Here is a 19920-nt window from a genome sequence, read left to right as displayed (position 1 = left end):
TATGGAGTTTGTTAGCGTTTCTTATTTTCGGTACAGGCGAGCACTCGTTTCTACGCGCAAAGACCTTGCCCCCAGATGTCCAAGCAGATTTCCACCGCCGTTCCTTCTTTCTCTGTATAGCTGACCAGAGAAGCTGCTTTCCGTGCTTCGTCAGATTATTATTGGCATATACTGCTAAGAACGTATTGCTGCCCAAGGCCTTGCTATCAGTTCTGACTTTCTGTGACTTTCTTAAAACACAACTTTCTTGTCCTGCGCACAAGTCGGACAATTATGTCACTTTGGTCATGACGAGCAGTCGGTACTCTGTGGCAGATATCGACGTCATTAGCGGTTACTATGTCTTCTTGAATGAGACCAGCGATTTTCTTAACCGCTACAAGTGGTTCAACATCAGGTGGAACACCCTTAATTTCTAGGATTATGTGAGCGCTGATATTGCTCGACTTCCTCTATCCTGCGGTGCAGCCTATCATTTTCAGCTCTGATCGAGCTATTCGTTTACCCTACATTACTGACTGAATATCTTCTCTGACATCTTTCACTTCCTTCAAAGCATCTTTTATGTCTATAAGTTCCTTTCTCAATCCACCAATCCATGTCGTAAGTCTTCAATAGCTTTGGCAGTATCATGGGCATCCTTCGACATAGTTAGCCAACACAAATGAAATCACTAGCAAAGCATCAGAGACAAGAGCAGTACGTCCAGCAGCAGTGCACAGCTTGCGAAATATTAACTGCTGCGAAATGCAACAGGAAATTACTCACCTGCAAGGGGCGTCGTTTTAGCATGCGATGCCAAAGTGCACTGCTGCCGGACTGCGGACGACCGACAACTTTCTTGCAGCGTCTTTTTGTAGCAGCGGTGAAACATTGCCCTCTGGTGATGCGCACCTTTCGTCGTCGGTACAGGAAAGACGCCCCGTTATGCCAGTTCGGGAGTATCAGGCAGCGTCAGCAATGTATCAGCAGTAGGCTTATATGTAAGAGGCGCAGTTTCAGCATGCGATGCCAAAGTGCACTGCTGCCAGACTGTTAGTCATAATACCATCGAACTTCGGCTTTTAGTTACGTTAAAGGCCTCGCTTCTCGCGCCCCCCCCCCTTTCTCTCCTTAGCTACGGCGTTAAACAAAAATAATAATTAAGGCAGCTTGGCAAATTACATTTATGTGATTGCAAATAGGTCGCGATTACTATGAAGGAATCTTCGGAACATAAAAGATGCAAAAACTAAATTCGGGTGGCGAAGACCACCCGAGGTTTCTATACTGGCTCCTCGAGGTGGTGCAAATTTATTGATAGTCTACTTCGGGTGAGTTAATTGTTCAGTGCATTATAAAATGGCACTGTATTTGAAAGTAAGCTAGTCTCAACCTTACATTTAGCTTTTCATACAAAATAAGTACTCAAATGAAGAGGAGGATGGGGTGAATATTAGATGATGTAATGCTAAGTCATCGTCACCGTGCTTTCACTACGAAATCAGTAAAAAACGGGAGCTAGGTATTTATTTTCTCTGTTCAGAATCAACCTCCGTTCACCGAAGAAATGGAAGTTTATTGTTATTATAATACTCTTCGTTCTTTTTTTCTTGCAAACTACTTGTTGAGCATCCCATATGCCTCATAAATAGCCATAACCATTCTTCACATACAGTGCACAAAAATTATCAAAGCGAGTCAGTGTCCCCCTTTCGCCATGACAGAAGACAAGACTTCTAGAAAGTGGCTGATGTTATGTCCCACTGCTTCACTATCGTACTTGCTCGAGGCACAAATCAAACCAAGCATGACGAGCTATATCAACGAGATCGGCGCAACCTCTGCTAATGCATTGGTGCTTCCCTCCAGGCAGACCGTCGGCAATATCATGGCAAATCGCACTTACTACTACACTTCTCTGATCCTCTAGTTTTCGCTCTCACGCTCTCTATGTATTTCTTTGAATCGCGCGCCCTTTAATTAATGCGCGTCGGAGAACACTTCGTCGCGTTCACGTGGGAACAAAAGCGAAGATTCCGTTCGGCACATTCACGTGCAATCATTAGGCAGTCTCACTTCGTACAACCAACGCGACGTAACTTACGGGGAAGCTAGTCTCCTGCGGCGTTATCACGCACCTGCGCGCAGCAGTTCTTCCAGCGTTTCTAGCGAGTAGTAAATCCCAGGGGTAAACATTTTCCTCAAGCCCGTCGTCTCCGTCGGCGCCTTCGAGGAAACACTTTTCGTCTGGGTCAACAGCCATATACGTTGCTTCTAAGATTGCACGTGGCTTTGTTGTACATGCAGCAAAAGATCCACAGAGTGAATTGCTCCTGCGAAGGCAGGGCTGCTCCTCAAGTGCAGTAGCTGCCCGTAAAAGCACCATAGTGTTAGGCGCTTCTCTTTTGTTAATGCTCTTTTTTTTCTTTTCTTTTATTCCCGTTCAGAGCTTCTGTTTTGTCGTAGTAGACCTGATAAGAGCCCGCCATGGGTCATATTAGAACGCATCGTCTACCTGACTCTTGGGGGTTATGGCACCGAACGAAATAAGGTGCATTTTACAGAGTTGTTACCATATACTACTACTGACTTTTCATTGTACTTCGCAATGAACAACACCAGGTGCAGGAAAAAATTCCGACGCATTGCGCATGCGCGTACCCAAAATCTTGCCCTCAGTGCACTTACTTCGCTGTCCTGACTTTCATACCTGCCTGGACTAGACTCGTGCCTCATCACGCAGTGAAGTGCGCCACTCTATACATTTAAGGCCATCAGTACGGGCGAAGGTGAGTGACGTCGTTGTTTTCAAATTTCGAAATTGTGCAATGCTTGCATTGGTTTACGCGAAAATTAGTGCGTTGAGATTAAAATTGCTCGAACAAGTACGCATACGGTTGAATGACGCTTTGTCGAGAGTTTGACTTGCACTCGGGAATCCAGACTGCCATTCGTAAAAGAATATATAACAGAGTCATCGTTGTGAAGGAAAGGAACGTGGCAATAAGGCTACTGCTGGACTATTTGCCTAAACAGCCTATCGCGCATGCTGTCGACCCGGTAACTTGCACCATTATCATCATCACCCTCATCATCATCATAATACTATTTATGTCCACTGCAAGATGAAAACCTGTCCTAACAACCTCTAGCATATCCTTGTGTAGCGTTTGTGGACTCCATTCTTCATCAGCCAATTAGCCAATCTGATCACGCCTCCTAATCATCTGCCGTCCCTTAATTGACTGCATTACCCTTCTCTCGATACCCAATTTATTACGCTAATAATCCACCGGCTGTCAGCTCTACACATTACATGAGTGCCCAACCCTACTTCGTTCTTCTAACCTCAACTGGAATATTGTCACGTGGTGAATACAGGTGTATCAAGGGTAGCCATAGCCTGCACCTGTTTGCTCTCTAATCCCCACTACCGCCTTTCTGTCCCTTAAACCCCACGGTTATCAGTGCTGACTACACGATTTGGTGCCCTTTAATATTGATGGCAGCAGTGCATCCAATTCTTCAGAAACAAGGAAAGACTTATAGACATCCAAGCAAGCATCTTGAAAACTCGGAAAGTGGAGCTATATTCCCGAAAAGGCAAGTTGGCGTCCACCCGACATTAGCATGACACTACAAAGGAAATCCATACGGGGTTCCGCAAAAAGAAAACTTCGTGACTGAAAGAAAATTCGTCCTGATTCGGGGGCCACACCCGAAGCCATCGCCTTTGTGGATGGCCCTTCACTAACTGAGCTAAACAGGATACAGACGGTGCGAGGTCCATAAATGGAGTTAGCGAAGGATTCGACCACGGCCTTCCATCCTTATTGATAGCTTTCACGTGACGTCACGCACCCACCTTATCGCCATGTCGGGGCACCAACATGGCATCTACGAGCACTTCAGTCCAATCCATCTGATTGAAAGCTTTAACGTGACGTTACGGACCCAGCTTATCATTGTGTCGGTGCACCAACATGGCGGCTACAATGACGTCAATGCAAACCATCTATACAAGGGCCATACATGAAATTGTACAACCAAATTGTTTGCTGAACCACGGCCGCTGGCTGAACAGACGTGGCGGAGCCGATTCGCGATACGTGACCAAAGAAAATTACGACCCAAAAGAAAGACTTTGGTGCCACCCTAAAACTGCCATATATGATCAGACGGCACAAACAGGCAACAGCGAGAATAACAGCAGCGCTTATGAATGTACTACGGCGATGACGGTTCTACGATGCCGCCGACGATGGTACAACGTCGTCGATAAAGAGAACCACGCGATAACTGCACGACGCTACAAGTGGTGCTTCGCACATCTTGAACAAGGAATCGAGGAATCGGTTGCAAACAAGCGGAGTTTTTTGGCCAATTATTCTGCCGAATCTAACGAATCATGCCACGAAAATACTAGGATGATAAGCACTGTGACGATATCTGCGATAGAGGTCTCGAAAATTATCGGAAGTATCCTTAACAGCTCTTGCTGTTAAAGTGCAAGCAAGTCAGCACCGCGTGCTCTTACGGGATACTTGACCATCGTCAAATTGCATTACCTACCTTCTGCTGAAAGCTGCGTAAGCGGCTACTCTGCATTAAGAAAAAGGTTTACTTCGGAGTCAACATCGATTTCTCTATTCAAGTACATGTGAAATGCTCTCATGACACAATCTCTGAACCAATTTGAATAAAATTTGTTGTACTTAATAAAGAAAGTTAAATTATACCTACTGTAGAAAATGGAATTTTCATTTATGGGCATAAACTTTTTTTACAGAAATGGTCCAATATCGCTAAGCTAGAACATTGAAGTAGCAAGTTTAGAAATCTGTAATCTCGCTCAAGAAACAGACATAGCAGTTCCGTAAGCTGTTGTCTGTCAGCGCATCTAAAGCGGACAAATCTTTTTATGTGAATTTGCAGCCCACGCGATGTTTTAAGAGCGTTTACGAAGGTTCTGCAAAATTCCTACTCGTAAATTAGTTTCAGACCAGTGTACAGTATAATTTGTCCGTTTTATTTGCATGTATCCGTAAATGCAGTTTACGAGACTGTCATATTACTGTTCATCGCTAAGTTACAAAGTTGGGAACTTGATAATAGCTTTCTTTCTTTTCTTCAGTTTGCTGATCTTCAACAATTTTTTTTAAAAAGCTGATGCCCAAATATAAATTCTGCTTCACGCACGGCAGATATTATTTTATTCTTTTAAATGCAACAAACCTCATTAAATCAGTGCAGTGGAAGTCGAACAAAACGATTTCTCCGTTCCCACATACTAGGTGCTCGAAAAGTAACTATGCAGTTAACGAACTAAGCAAAATGCGATGAAAAGTGTGAGTGACATCACTCACACTTATCATCATATCACAGTTTCACGTGCGATATGATAGCGCGAGACCTGTACTTCTTCTGATAAAGTCTGTGGGGTGCATGTACCTTAAGGACGTGAATACGAGAACAATCCTCACACGCTGCAGGAGCTACAGATAGGTCCAAGCACATTGCACAGTTACTTTTCAGACAGGCGCCCAGCATATTTAGATAATAATAACAATAATAATAATAATGACAGGAAGAAGGACACTCTTAATTCTGACCACCTGTCCTGGGTTTCGAAGGTACTACGAGATACAGATACGGTGGTAAATCCTATTCGCTCTTTTTAATAAGCTTCAGAGCAACACAGCTTTTGCTGCTTTCTGTTATGAATTTTCTAACACCTTGTCGCTGGCGCAGCCACGGCCTATAGCACTATTGCGCCAATAAACCCGATTTAACTAACTACCTGTACTTGCCTTTTGAGGTTTGGGTCCTGGTATGCCCTCTGCTACCTCTGCAAGGTTCCCCAAACGAAATACTTCATAAAACGAGCTTCACAAGGCGACTATTGTAGGCAAAGTCATTCTAGAATTGCTTTCACGGCCGTAACTTCTCCGCAACTGCATTGAGCCCCCGTTCCAATAGAGGGTTTACTTACGGCGAATCACGGAGTGTGCCGCCCCAGACCGCACTCTAAACATAGATCTCAAAGACCACAGAACGCAACTCGCTGCCGCATACGGTCACCCCAAGCACGCGTGCCATCACCGCTGAGCCAGCTTCGTCAACAGATTCATCGAATCAGACTGCCACTGGCCGGAATAAAAATAAAAATCTGAATGGGGTACGCAACGTATACTAAAGGGATTCAAGCTGAGGGACGCCATAATGGTGGGCTCCGGATTAAATCTGGCCCCCTGCGGTTCTTCAACTTGCACCTAAATTCTGGATGGGTGGGGTACGGAATTGAAACCACAACCATATATATATATATATATATATATATATATATATATATATATATATATATATATATATATACTTCGCTATAGCGCCGGCTGCCCGGCGATCGTCTCCGTGAAAACACCTCTGCACCATTCCGGGCGCAATGCACAGAGTAAGCTACCGAAGCGAGTTTGTCAGTCATGTACACTCTTCTATATGTACAGACAGTGCAGAGCAACATCAGCCAAGGACACAGCATGGCGCAGGTGGTTTGTTACCGCTCCACCAGCTGGGTATTATTATTTCTAACTATTATATATTGTAGTAGTAGTAGTAGTAGTAGTAGTAGTAGTAGTAGTAGTAGTAGTAGTAGTAGTAGTAGTAGTAGTATAGTAGTAGTAGCAGTAGTAATACCAAGATCATCTGGTTGTTCTTGGGCACGTTAATAAAATTATTTAATTATTCAATTAATTTTAGTCGACCCCTCGGTGGAACAGCTCACCGAGTACATAAACGACTGCTGGCGCCAAGGGTCCATTCCCCCATCATGGAAAACGGCCAAGGTAATTCTAATTCCAAAACCTGGCAAGCCATCTAGCCTTGCCAATCTCCGCCCCATCTCGTTAACCTCGTGCGTCGGCAAGGTTATGGAGCATGCACTCCTTACCCGCATAAACTCTCACCTCGAAGATACGTCCGCATACCCGTACTCAACCATCGGCTTTAGAGCTCATCTCTCAGCCCAGGACGCCATGCTCCAACTCAAGCATCAAATCCTCGACGACAAATCACGACGCACGAAGGCGATCTTGGGCCTCGATATCGAGCGCGCCTTCGATAGTGTCGCGCACTCTACTATCCTCGAACGAATCTCCCTACTAAACCTTGGCGAGCGCATCTACAACTACGTACGAGACTTTCTATCCAACCGAAGGGCGTTCCTCTCGGTTGGAGACATTCAATCAGAGAAATTCACTTTCGGATGCGCGGGAACCCCACAAGGCTCTGTCATTTCCCCAATGCTGTTCAATTTGGTCATGCTCGGATTAGCACAGGAACTACAGAAGCTCCACGGCATAGAACACACCATCTATGCCGACGACATTACCATCTGGACCACTACGGGCAGCGATGGACAAATTGAAACCGCTCTGCAAGACGCCATCGATGCCGTCGAAAATTATCTCGAAGGCACGGGACTCCGATATTCCCCCGACAAGTCAGAGCTCCTCTTATACCGCCCTACGCTCCGTGGACGCCCACCACTACGATCTACGCATAAACGCCGCTACGAGGAAATCCAACTCCACATGAGGGATGGTGGAACCATACCCGTGGTCTCCACTATCCGGGTTCTCGGCATGACCATCGAAGCCAACGGCGCAAATTCAACGGCTATATCCAAGATCCTCCGACAGACGGCCAATACATCGCGGCTGCTGAAACGGGTGACCAACTGACGACAGGGCATGAAGGAAGAAAGCGTCATTCGCCTTGTTCAGTCGTTCGTCATCTGTCACATCACATACGTCGCCGCCTTCCATAATTGGTACGAAGCAGAAAATACTAAATTGGACATCATTATACGCGGCGCCTACAAGCTAGCCTTAGGACTGCCAAACAACACCAGCACTGAACTTCTACTCCAATTAGGACTCCATAACACCCTAGACGAATTAATCGAAGCACAGCATCAGTCTCATCTGGAGCGTCTCACCCTCTCAGAAACGGGCCGGTGCATTCTAACTAAACTTGGCATCACCTACTACCGTCAACATGGAGACAAATACCCAATTCCACGCGGCGTACAGACTTGGCTACATGCCGACCCTATTCCCAAAAACATGCATCCGGACTACAATAAAGAACGTCGGAAGGCAAGGGCTGCCTCCCTCATTAAAGCCTATGGCGACACCACGGGCGTCACCTTCGTCGACGCAGCTGAATATCAAGACGGGCACCGCTTCGCCGCGGCTACCACAGTAAGCGGCTCGCTCAAACATGCCGCCAGCATCGTAACCCAAAACGCCGAGACGGCCGAGGAAGTGGCCATCGCCCTGGCCACCCTTGATCCGGACTGCCATACCATCTTGAGCGATTCCCGCACGGCAATCAGCAATTACATCAAAGGTCGTATTTCAAAACAAGCGCTACGCATCCTAAACCAAGCCCCTCACTCACTTGAGAAGCAAATCACTCTCGTCTGGTTCCCAGCGCACGCTGGCGACGTACATCCGCACCTCACCAACCTCAACGAGGTCGCTCACTCCGTAGCACGAGGCCTTGTCAACCGTGCCGGAGATAGCGCAGGTGCACCTGCGGAACGCGATCGCCTCACCAGCTACAACGACCTCACTAAATCATTCTATCTCAACAGAAGAACCTTCCCCATCCCTCATCACAAGCTAAACAGAGCTCAGGCAACCACCCTTCGCCTGTTACAGACAAAGACGTACCCCTCACTAACACATTACCACAGGATCTACCCGGACACCTACCCTAGTAACATTTGCAAGATCTGTAAGACTGACGCGGCATCGCTTTCCCACATGCTATGGGAATGTAAAAACCAATATCCGACAAATAATACCGTGACCCTCTCGTCAAGATGGCACGCCGCCCTGCGCAGCTCCCAACTCGACGACCAACTCTGGGCTACCCAGCAAGCCTGCAAGGCGGCGAAGAGGCAAGACCTCGATGTCCCCACGTGGGAGGCCTAGGCCCAGCCAACTAAACTGCTGGTTTAAATAAAAGTTTGTTCCTCCTCCTAGTCGACCGATCGATTGATCGATTTGTTTATTTATTTATTTATTTATTTATTTATTTATTTATTTATTTATTTATTTATTTATTTGTTTATTTATTTGTTTGTTTATTTATTTATTTATTGATAGGGCACAAACGTGAAATGGCCTATATGCTCCCTGGTGATCTCAAGTGGTTTCGTAGTAATTTTCACACATTGTTCAAGTCTTTTCTCCTGGCTGCTTTAGCTATTGAACTTACCTTGCGTTTTGTTGTATTACTGTCCTTTTCATAATCGTCGTTTTATATTTATTGTGTTTTTTTTTCCGTATTATGCCGGCTTCTCACTTCTTGTTCATCGTCTCGTTTTACTTACGTTCACTTGTTTATTTTATTACTGCACGCGTGCGCCCGCACTCAGTGCTTACAACTGTCCCTGGGCACGTTGAATAAATTATAAATGATTGATTGAATATCATTATAATATTGTGATAATTATTGCTATCATATATTTGTCACGTCATCCCGCTTCGAGCCCATGTTACGAACTTATTCCATGCCATTTGTTGGCCTCCACAGTTCTAAATGCGTGTATGCACGGGTGTTGTGAAAAGAAAGTAAGCGTTTAGGGTACGCAAACACAGACCCCACTTTTTGAAGTGCGCCTAACCGTACGTACCCGTGAAACGAGTATGCATTGCACGCATCTCGCTCGTGCTAGTGTTTTACAGCGTGTCATAAAGCTGGACTGGCGCTTCTTCCTTTGGACCCAGTGGGTCAGCTCACACGTGGAGCAAAAGATAGCACGCGCATTGCCTTTGACATGAATAGACGGGAAGAGAAATTCGTCGGCCCTCCCACTTCGTGAGGATAGATGATAGGCGAAGCTTGTCCATTTGTATTCTTAACCGTCCCCTTTGCCATCAACTTTATGTTTACTGGAATCTGCCCTTGTTCTTCATCCTGCCTTACAATCTCTTCATTCATTCATAACGGTGTCGCTGTTCGTCGAAGCTGATCACACTGATGAGGGACAAGTTGTTGTCGAACCACAAACGATTGCGTTCGATGTCTCGAGTTTACTCGGCGGCGTGGTTAGCAGCATCTGCCCGCCCATTGCCTCTTGCGATTCTTCAAAGTTAAATTGCTTCAAAAATTGAATCTTTCCATTACGTATGACAATGAATGGCTCATACCCCCTTAAGCAACTCCGGGTCCGCGGCTCTTCGCTGACGTTTTGCCGGGGCTTCGGAAGCCGTCACGCTAGAATCGGGACGTCGACGACGAGACCTTTCCCGAGCGCGTTCAATCTGGATGGATTTCCATAAAATTGATTGAAAACTAAATCTGTCCGTTACGTATGACCACGAATGGCTCATACCCCCGTAAACGCGGCATCCCCATTACGACGACAGAAGAGAAGTGAAATTCTACGCTGGAATGATTAGCGGCAACGCACCCAGCTGTGGAAGGAAAACGACGACGGACGAACGTGGGAGCAGCGCGTGCCAAACACGAGCACGAGCCAGCTGCTGAAGGCGACGACGACGCTCGAGCCAATGCTGATGATGATAATGTTGTGCTTGCAATGGCGCCACCGAAATCTGTTGACCGAATAAGTTGGTCTTCTGATTCATTGGACCCGCCACTGTATCTGGGTGACTTAGGCAATGCTCAGCTGAGCGCGATGTCGCGGGTTCGATCGCCGTCGCAGTGGTTGCATTTCGATGGGGGCCAAATGCGAAAACACCCGTGTACTTAGATTTAGCTGCACGTTAAAGAACCCCAAGTGGTACAAGTTATCCCGGAGTCCCCCACTACGGCGTACCTCATAATCAGACCGTGGTTTTGGCACGTAAGACCCCATAATTTTTTAGGCTCGCTCGAACAAACAAGTGCTTCAATACTTCAGAAATAAATTTCCCCGATACGATAAGCCTATTCACCATTTCACACGATGAGTAAAATGTAGATGCATATAAGGTACACAAAAAAGCTAATTCGGGTAATGCGAGTGAAAATCAGAGGAACTGGGTTGCTGGAGGTTAACAAAAAACAAGTTTCTTCCAGGACCCCTCCCCACCTTCCGCTCAAGCTGGCCCCTAAATATGCGCCTGACTTCAAGGAGTAGTTAGCGGTGACTACAAGTGCCACGACGGTATATCTTCTTGGCGCAAACGGGCACTCTCTATATGTGTAATCAGGCTATCACCTACACTTGAAATCTGGCCGAGCGAGAGTTTCTCCTGATAGAAAAGATAACGGGAGTTCCCCTCAACGTTCACCGAAACAGACCCGAATTTATCTTACTATAGGGTATTCTGGCGTAGGTCACTGCGAGAGTTCAGAAATAAATGGGATTGTCTACGCCGACTCAAAGCATGCACCCGTAGCAGCACGGTCATAATGGGCAGCTTAGATTGAAGGTCAGCCCACGTAAGTAACCATTTGCGATTACGTGTTTCCTATCTGTACGCTCTGAGCTAAGAGGATCGCGGAAATATAAAAATGTCGCCGTTCTCTGACGCCATGGAAGTTAACAGTTGACAGCAGCGCACGTTTCTTGTTTCCTTCCTATATGTCGTATAGTGCATGCCTGTTTGTGCATTCTTGGAATGCCCCAACTACCGTCCTCAGCAAGGCTTTTTAAGACTACAGCTGGCCGACTATACCTTCTTCCTTCGAATGCATTCTCTCTCATTCTCGTGCAGAAATAATTCTGCGGATAAATGCCAGTTGTAGTCTCAATCATCCAAATTGTAGGAAGCGTCATGAAAGCCAACAGTTCGCCTCAACTTCAGGAACTGTAGTTTCATGCTCATTTCCGGTTGTTGACAACGTTCACTTGAACGAAAAAAAAATTAAAACTGGCAACTTCGTCCGAGGGCGAAGCAGTGAATGCGAAATCAAGGCTTAAGGTTGCCCCGACGGCGACTCAGAAAACTGGCGCGATGAAGAAGCAACGCCAACGGCATTGCAGGCGTCGCGTCTAGATCGCAGCAAGAGATGAGACCGAAGGAAAACCACCGGCTTTCGACAGTGCCCTAACAAACGATTAGATAAATTTACCTCGATGTTTGCGGGTTCCGCATGGTTCCGCCAAGACCAATCTGTACACCAAGGTGTGGTTTGCACGCAGCTGCTCAGCAAGGCAGCTATTGCGTGTGTGCGCGCAGCGCTGATGCCAGCAGCGGAAGCCAGAACGCTGCCCTCGCTCCGGCAGAGCCGCGTCATGGGGCTTCCACTTGGTTTCTTCGCTTTTGCAGTCAAACGCACTGCGCGTCTCTAGAGACCATCTCATCATACACGCGTGGACCGCGCATGCACGTCTATACCGTGACAGCACGACATCGCGAGATGCTTCAATGATTTAGGCTAGGAGAGCATAAGCAAAAAGAAAAAGTTACTCCGTAACCAATCTCATCATGAATATCGACGTTAATGCGATTAAAATTGAAGCAATGTACTGACACAGCGCATTCACAAATTCTTTCCTTCTGTGTGGACGACTTCTTAAATTTTCTATTACCAACACCTCCTTCACTCTTCTGCATCACAGCGCTGCTCCTGCAATGCACGTATTGGTCCCATTCCGCTCATTTCACTTCTTTCTCCACACTCGGCTGCTTTTGATGTCGACTCTTTTCACTTCTCTGCGGCTCCTTCAATTTAATGTTGCCAACTTCTCACTTCTTGCCTTTTGTTCTGCATGTTTATCCGGACGCAGTGGCTGATACCCCTTCTTTTGGATTGGCCGAGAATGCTCACATACCTAGTGTCACGTGCTCAGTTGTGCGTACACCCCATGGCCGAGTTTGTCTATTCGACCCCCATACCCAGTGACATATGCATAGTTCCCATATAGGCACATTCCCAAGTTGTCTATTCTTGAACTACACAGTGGTACATAGCCCGTTCCACATGCACATAAGCCCAAGTTGTATATTCCCAAGTTGTCTATTCGTGTACAAACCTAATGGCACACACCCAGTGGCCCAAGTTCAGGTGAAAAAGGCTAGATAGGTACAGTTGAGTGCAAAATATTTAGAGACCACGGGAGCTGCGACTAAACTGCATGGCTGCGCCTTCTGACGGCTGCGTGCCGAAGCCCAAGAGCGCGTGCCGCGCACGCTCGTCCTTTCTTACCTGCCAGCCTGCTCGTTCGCTCGCTTCAACCGCGCGCGCATCGGAACGCGTGAGAGAGCGCAAGGTGTCATTTCTGCAGTCGCCCTCGAATCGCCCGAGTGATGATGTCGTAATATCGTGACGAAACCACTTGATTTACACTGGCAGCGCTCGGAGCGCGCCACTCTCTGCGCCTTGCCTCTTGACGCTCCGCGGCGCGAAAAACATGCTTTGCGTCACTTTTTCTGAAATCGAGTTTTGTGATAAGGTCAGAAAGCAGCGATGTCGTTTGAGCTCCACTTCCGGAAACTTAAGCATGATGCAATTATTTGTGGTACACAGTCCAAATATGATGTGCCCAGACACATGCGTGAAACCACCGAATATCGAGCACCTGGAAAGAAGAGCCAGGGAAGAGAACGGGGGATCATCGCAAATTGGTTCTCAGAAAGAGTAAATGAAAAAAAAATTCCCGACAATTAGGATAATTCCTAATGCGAAATTTGAGCGCACCTCTATACGTGTTTTCATTTCGCGATATATTGGATGGCGCGGACAATCTGCCTCATGCGGCGCGTTGCAAAAGATCGAAGTGTGGCGCGACTGCCTCGCATAATTTGGAGATCGCGAGGGCGAGCGCGTGGGTGACGCGTGGGTGTGATTGAGACCTGCTGCCACCGAGTGACCTCCCAGACCACGCGCGCTACTCTGCCCATACCTGCTTCACCGTAGCCTCCTGCGCTTTCCTCCTCGCGTCTTTCATTACCCCGCGGCGCTCCGCGTTCGCTCTTTCATACTTCGCCCGTTCGCTCGGTTACGCCGCCGGAAGACGCCGACGCTGGCCGCAGGAACGGGCGCCTAATTAAGAGCTGTGCTCCGAAAAAAAGTGGATGATGGAGATGCTAGGCGGGTTAGCGCTTTCAGTAAATGGTCAGATGCCCATTTTCCGCATTGAATCGTTGAGACCTGTTCCACTGAACCATTAAGAGAGGTTTACAAGCATCATTGAGTTTGTTGCTTGCCTTGTTCTGTAACATAGCGTACCGAATTCCATGCAAACATAATTCAATTCAAAGTGGTCGATTAAATTGAAGTCCCATGTAAAAACAAAACAAATTTTTAAAACTCCGTAGTTAGACACAATACATTTCGACATTCCATGTTGCGGCACAAAGCGTGTCTGGCGTTTCACAACCCCGTAGCTGAGCGGGACTGTTTATTCTTCCCAATAAACTATGCATTGCATTGAAGTCAACCCGGCAGATCGGACACTCGGTACTTGCCCGCGTCCCTTCTGCGATGATTCCCCGTTCTCTTCCCTGGCTCTTCTTTCCAGCTGCTCAATATTCGGTGGTTTCACGCATGTGTCTGGGCACATCATATTTGGACTGTGTACCACAAATAATTGCATCATGCTTAAGTTTCCGGAAGTGGAGCGCAAAAGAAATCGCTGCTTTCTGACCTTATCACAAAACTCGATTTCAGAAAAAGTGACGCAAAGCATGTTTTTCGCGCCGCGGAGCGTCAAGAGGCAAGGCGCAGAGAGTGGCGCGCTCCGAGCGCTGCCAGTGTAAATCAAGTGGTTTCGTCACGATATGACGACATCATCACTCGGGCGATTCGAGGGCGACTGCAGAAATGACACCTTGCGCTCTCTCACGCGTTCCGATGCGCGCGCGGTTGAAGCCAGCGAACGAGCAGGCTGGCAGTTAAGAAAAGACGCGCGTGCGCGGTACGCGCTCTCGAAGTTCGGCGCGTAGCCGTCAGAAGGCGCAGCCATGCAATTTAGTCGCAGCTTCCGTGGTCTCTAATATTTTGCAGTTGACTGTACATACCGAAAAATGTGGAAGATTCCCAAAAGAATTCTACGAGCATTAATATTTAAACAAATACAGAGTGATTGGCGTTGTCGTCTTCCAGTGAGTTCTGCCTGTTATTTGTACTGTTCAAATTTGTATAAAGTATGTTCCTTTTCGAAATAAACATTCAGTTAAATGTTAACGCACCATCCTTGTCTGCCTTTCTATATATGTGCGCGCCGTTTAAGCGCAGTGGTTCCAGTATAAGTATTAGACCAACTTGCCAAAAGCATGTATTAGTGAATTCCCCTTAATCATTTGGTGAATGAATATTTCAACGCCTCCAGTATGATTGACTCGGTCTCGCGCTGTCAACTAATAATAGGTTGTCGCTCCAGGTAGTCAGTCGCTTTTCCAAGCGATAAAGCGAATGGCCCAGAAAGGCTGAGGTGCCTGCTACGGTCACGCAATCATGGGAAGCATATTTAAAGCTCGTAGGCCTACTTCCTGAGGAAGCCATACGCCTTCCCTTTGCAGATTCGGGTGACTAATGTGAATATCCTCTTTGGATTTCATGTGAATATTTACTCTGTAAATAAGTCAATAACGGTGCGCCCACCGTTATTGATTGATTCGTTTGATTTGACTCACCGGCCAACGTAACACAAAACATGTGAGAGACGACGCACACTAGATAATTCCTAATTAATGTTGATGCTTTTGACTTCTTTAATACGCATTCGATGCTCCAAACACGTGCGTTTTTTAGTGTTTATTTTTTAATAACACTTGTTTTGAACCCGTCCAGATAAATGTGAGCCGCCGTATACAGGCAACCCAGAGGTGGGCGCGTTAACTGGGCCGTGCATACAAACAAGATAAAACTGTGTTCGTTTTTCTGGCTCATATCGCTGTCACGGGCTCCTGACAGATAAGCCCGTGACAGCGTGCCTAAGTATATACGGAAGCTGATAGCGTAGAGAGGCAGCACCACACGCTGAGGCTGACCTTAATTAGCATGACGCTCAGTCGCACACCTTAAGGGGCCCTAGCGCTCTTCTTGAACGTGGTAAATAATCCTGCCCCCTGGATATAGAAAACGTAGCATATTGAACGGCCGCGATCACCAGCCATCCATGCACAACCATGTCGTGCTTTTTTCTAATATTTTTTTTTTTTGTTCCGGCTGTCACAGTCCTCCGCTGATTACTTCTAATCAGTACTGTTCCAATGAACACAAAGTCCGCTTGTTCTTTAGAACATAAAGTAAAATGCTAAAAAGATCCCGGTAGAAGCAACCTTGTATCTTTGTAAGCAATAGCTTGTGCATTTCAACAAGAGTCGCTACAGATTTGCATGACGAACACGTCCCTCAGCCACCAGACCTGATGCAACGAGCTACAAGCCCCCACCTACAGACACCACACCCTCCTCCGCAAGTCCTATCACACCATGTACCCAGCTGGCTGCCCACATTGATCAGAATACATATCTATATATGACGTCACGTGAGCCTGGTTCCCATCCATCCCTCTCTCCCATCGCCTCCCCTTCGCCGGAGACCTGAGAAGCTGCGCTGCTCGGCTCCAGCCCAGATGACCAACCTCGACTGGTTGAGCGGGCCAAGGCAGCAGCGACCACTAAGAGCCCCACCCCAATTCGTATGTTTTCTCGGTTAAAATAAAGGTTGGTATAATCACCATCGGCGGGTCTTGAGATAGAACGCAGTATGTAGAAATAAATGGAATAAGATCGCGCACGTTAGCTGTGAGCTCAGGCGTGCCGCAGGGGTCTGTTTTAGGTCCTGTTTTTTTTTGACATACATTAATGATATTAGTTCCGGTATTAGTGAAGACATCACAGTTCGTTTGTACGCAGATGACTGTTTACTTTACCAGGAAATTAACGAAGTCAGTGATCAAAAATCGATGAGCGACGCTCTTGCTGCCATTGAAATATGGTGTGAAAAGTGGAAAATGAAGATAAACGAACGAAAAACAGTTGTCTTCGGGGAATCAAACAAGATAAAGAATGTCCTGGATCACAAATGCTTTGTGAACTCCCGAATACTCGCTACAATTGGTACACTGAAACACCTAGGGATAACTATCACCAAGAACCTAAGCTGGAAAACGCATATCACAAGTATCACGAGCACTGCCGAAAAAAAACTTTGGTCTCTGCGCAGAAAGTTCAAGCTCGCGCCTCAATCAGTCAAATTAACAACTTTTATAACCTATGTGAGGCCAACGTTAGAGTACGCAAGCACTATATGGGATCCGTTCCAAGTGGGTCTAATAAACGAACTCGAAAGGGTACAAAGAAAGGCTGCACGGTTTATTTTGTCCAAATATTCCTCCGCCGACTCGGTAACAGAGATGTTGAATCAGCTTCATCTACCCCCTCTATCACAGCGGCTCCTAGTGGCAAGACTAAAATTCCTGTTTTTGCTTTCTAAACACCATTTTAACATCGACATTTCAGATTACTTCGCTCCGCCAAAAAAGCGAACTCTTGGGAACCAACATGACTCGACGTTCGTTTTGCCACAACTACATATCGACGCATATGCAAATTTATTCCTACTCCGAACCATAAAAGACTCGAACGCACTGCCATCATCTTTTATGCAGTGTACTTCAGTTGAATCCTTCGAAAAATGCTTAATGACATCAATACAAACCTGAATGTTTATGTTTGCTTCCATTCTTGTACATAATACACATGCTTCTATTTTTTTTTCCTTTCTTATGAACTGCTACCATATACCATGTATGGTTTGTTTTATGAATTCGAGTGTTTTTATGAATTTGAGCCTACCAAATTGATTGCCGTAGTGTTAGACTACTGTACAAATTGTCATTCTACCTGCTTTTTTTTTATCACTGACACTTCGTTGACGTACTGTTGTAACACCCAGCTTCTATTTTGATAACTGCTGTTCAAATTATGAGTTTACCCGTTTCCTATGACTGACACTTTATTGATGTATTTTATTGTTGTAACACCCAGTTTGTATTTTTTATAACTTATTGTTGTAGCACCCAGTTGGTATTTTTGATAACCTATTGTTGTAACACCGCAATTCTATTTGTGATGCCTTAAAACCCACCCTGTAACGGTCTTATGGCCAACAGTATCGTAAATAAAAATAGATAAAATAAAAAACTAGGAGGGAGCGTCACATGACAATCATGAAGTCTAGTCACAAAAATATAAAGAAGAAACAGGCCCTCGTCACGTGATAGGTCAGCATTAATTAGCTTTTATAGTCAACTACCTTTAGACCTGAAGAGTTTCGACGCCATCTATCGCACAAGCAAACATTCGTAATGTATCGCCTATGAGATCTGGCCGCGCACCTGGCTTGCTATGGCTAGCGGCGGGTGCCGTAAAATCTCAGAGTGCGCAATTTTCTCCAGTACTTTGCTGTCGAAGAAAGACGACTCAAGTCTAAAGGAAATATAAGTATCCATTGGGAACGATAGGGCGAAACAATGCGGGACCAGAACTAGATAGACCCGAAGCGAGCGCTGTCGCCTCGTAAAAGTAGGCGTAAGAGTAAATGCTCCGGTAACCTCGCGGGCCTAAGAATTACAAATAAGCTCCTCCCACATAAACGCAGTGCACCTCTTCCGCTCTTAAAGACAGCCGAGCCAGTTACTGTTAGCTCACAGTTCAATAACTTCGTTCTGCTAATGTACATGCTAGCTAGGCTAATTGCAAAATAAAAGGCAGTTGTTGCAAGTCAGAATGCTGGCAATTGCTGAGCAGGCATATCAAGACCGCTCATCAAATTTACCCAAGTCCTTCAGGTTTCGTCCTGCAACCAGTGACACTGAGGCTGACCTGTACGGTCAAAAGAACTGTTTTAAAACGCGAAACCGCATGACGTCAGGCAAATAAACGAACCTAATTGGCCTGCGTATGTAGTCATATTGTAATCGAGTTAGCGCAGATATAACCTTGTAAGTCTTACTTTGTCGCCGAGTATAGTTATTCCCCTTCCTCCACGGTCTTGAGGGAACAACCGGCTACGCGCGGAGTGGCGCAATCGCCACCATTAGCCACCATCATTAGCAATAACGCCACTGTATATATATATGCGCGTGCGTGCGTGTGTGCGTGCGTGCGTGTGTGCGTGCGTGCGTGCGCGTGTTTGCGCGTGTGTGTGTGTGTGTGTGCGTGCGCGTGTTTGCGCGTGCGTGTTTGCGTGTGTGTGTGCGTGTGTGCGTGTGTGCGTGTGTGCGTGTGTGCGTGTGTGCGTGCGTGTGCGTGTGCGTGTGCGTGTGCGTGTGCGTGTGTGTGTGTGTGTGTGTGTGTGTGTGTGCACAACGCGTATACCAGTAGCGGAAGCCAGAAGCCTGCCCTGGCTCCGGCAGAGGCCACTTGAGCGGAGTGTGGCGGCGCGTCCACTTAGCTTTGGCGCTTTTGCAGCAAGACGCACTGCGCGTACTTGAAGGCATTATAGGCCTCCACGTGCGGGCCGCGCATGAGCCGTCCATTGCAGGCCAACACGACGGCGCCTCGAACGCACGTGTAAATGCTATCGCATTAAAACGTTTCTACAAAGTAGTTACGAATTCTCAGAGGCACTTGTTGAAGCTGTGCATTCCCCTTAGAGTATTTAAATCCTGTAAATTGGCAAAATGCGAAAAGCATTTCAGAAGCATGGCAAAACTCTGAGAACATAAAGTGAGCGCTAAAGATGGCAGAAACGCTCAAGTATACAGGTGTATTAATTAGGTTTAAACCAGACTTCCCTAATTTGTCTTCAAAACTTCAAAATTAGGTTTGGTGCTTCTTAAGAGGTGCAGCCTTACGGCTTTTAAAAATACAGAAATATTTCCAGTTTAGACAGTAAGTTTAAACGAAAGCTATAAAGTAATCTTGTGCCACTGCTAATGCTGGAACGAATGAGGGCTAAAATGCAATACGTACTTCATTGTCTTCAACCACAGTAGCCAACACGGCCTGTGACGCAAATACA

The 19920-nt window shown here is 46.5% G+C and overlaps 1 protein-coding gene across 3 annotated transcripts in view; it reads left to right on the top strand.

Moving 5' to 3' along the window:
* Positions 1–2322: 2322 nt before the first annotated feature.
* LOC119465752 (venom serine carboxypeptidase) overlaps positions 2323–19920 on the top strand; it is an 83383-nt gene continuing 65785 nt past the window's right edge. Inside the window, exon 1 of one of the 3 annotated variants that reach the window (XM_049656860.1) lies at positions 2323–2771. The gene's annotated coding sequence lies outside the window, so the exon portion shown is untranslated. Of the gene's footprint in view, positions 2772–11310; positions 11443–19920 lie in introns of those variants that run through there. The other 2 variants (XR_007463752.1, XM_037726220.2) reach the window with 2 other exon arrangements.

The sequence above is a fragment of the Dermacentor silvarum genome, chromosome 10 (genome assembly GCF_013339745.2).
Source record: "Dermacentor silvarum isolate Dsil-2018 chromosome 10, BIME_Dsil_1.4, whole genome shotgun sequence".
In the NCBI taxonomy this organism is placed as follows: domain Eukaryota; kingdom Metazoa; phylum Arthropoda; class Arachnida; order Ixodida; family Ixodidae; genus Dermacentor; species Dermacentor silvarum.
This window is presented reverse-complemented; position numbering and strand designations above follow the sequence as displayed.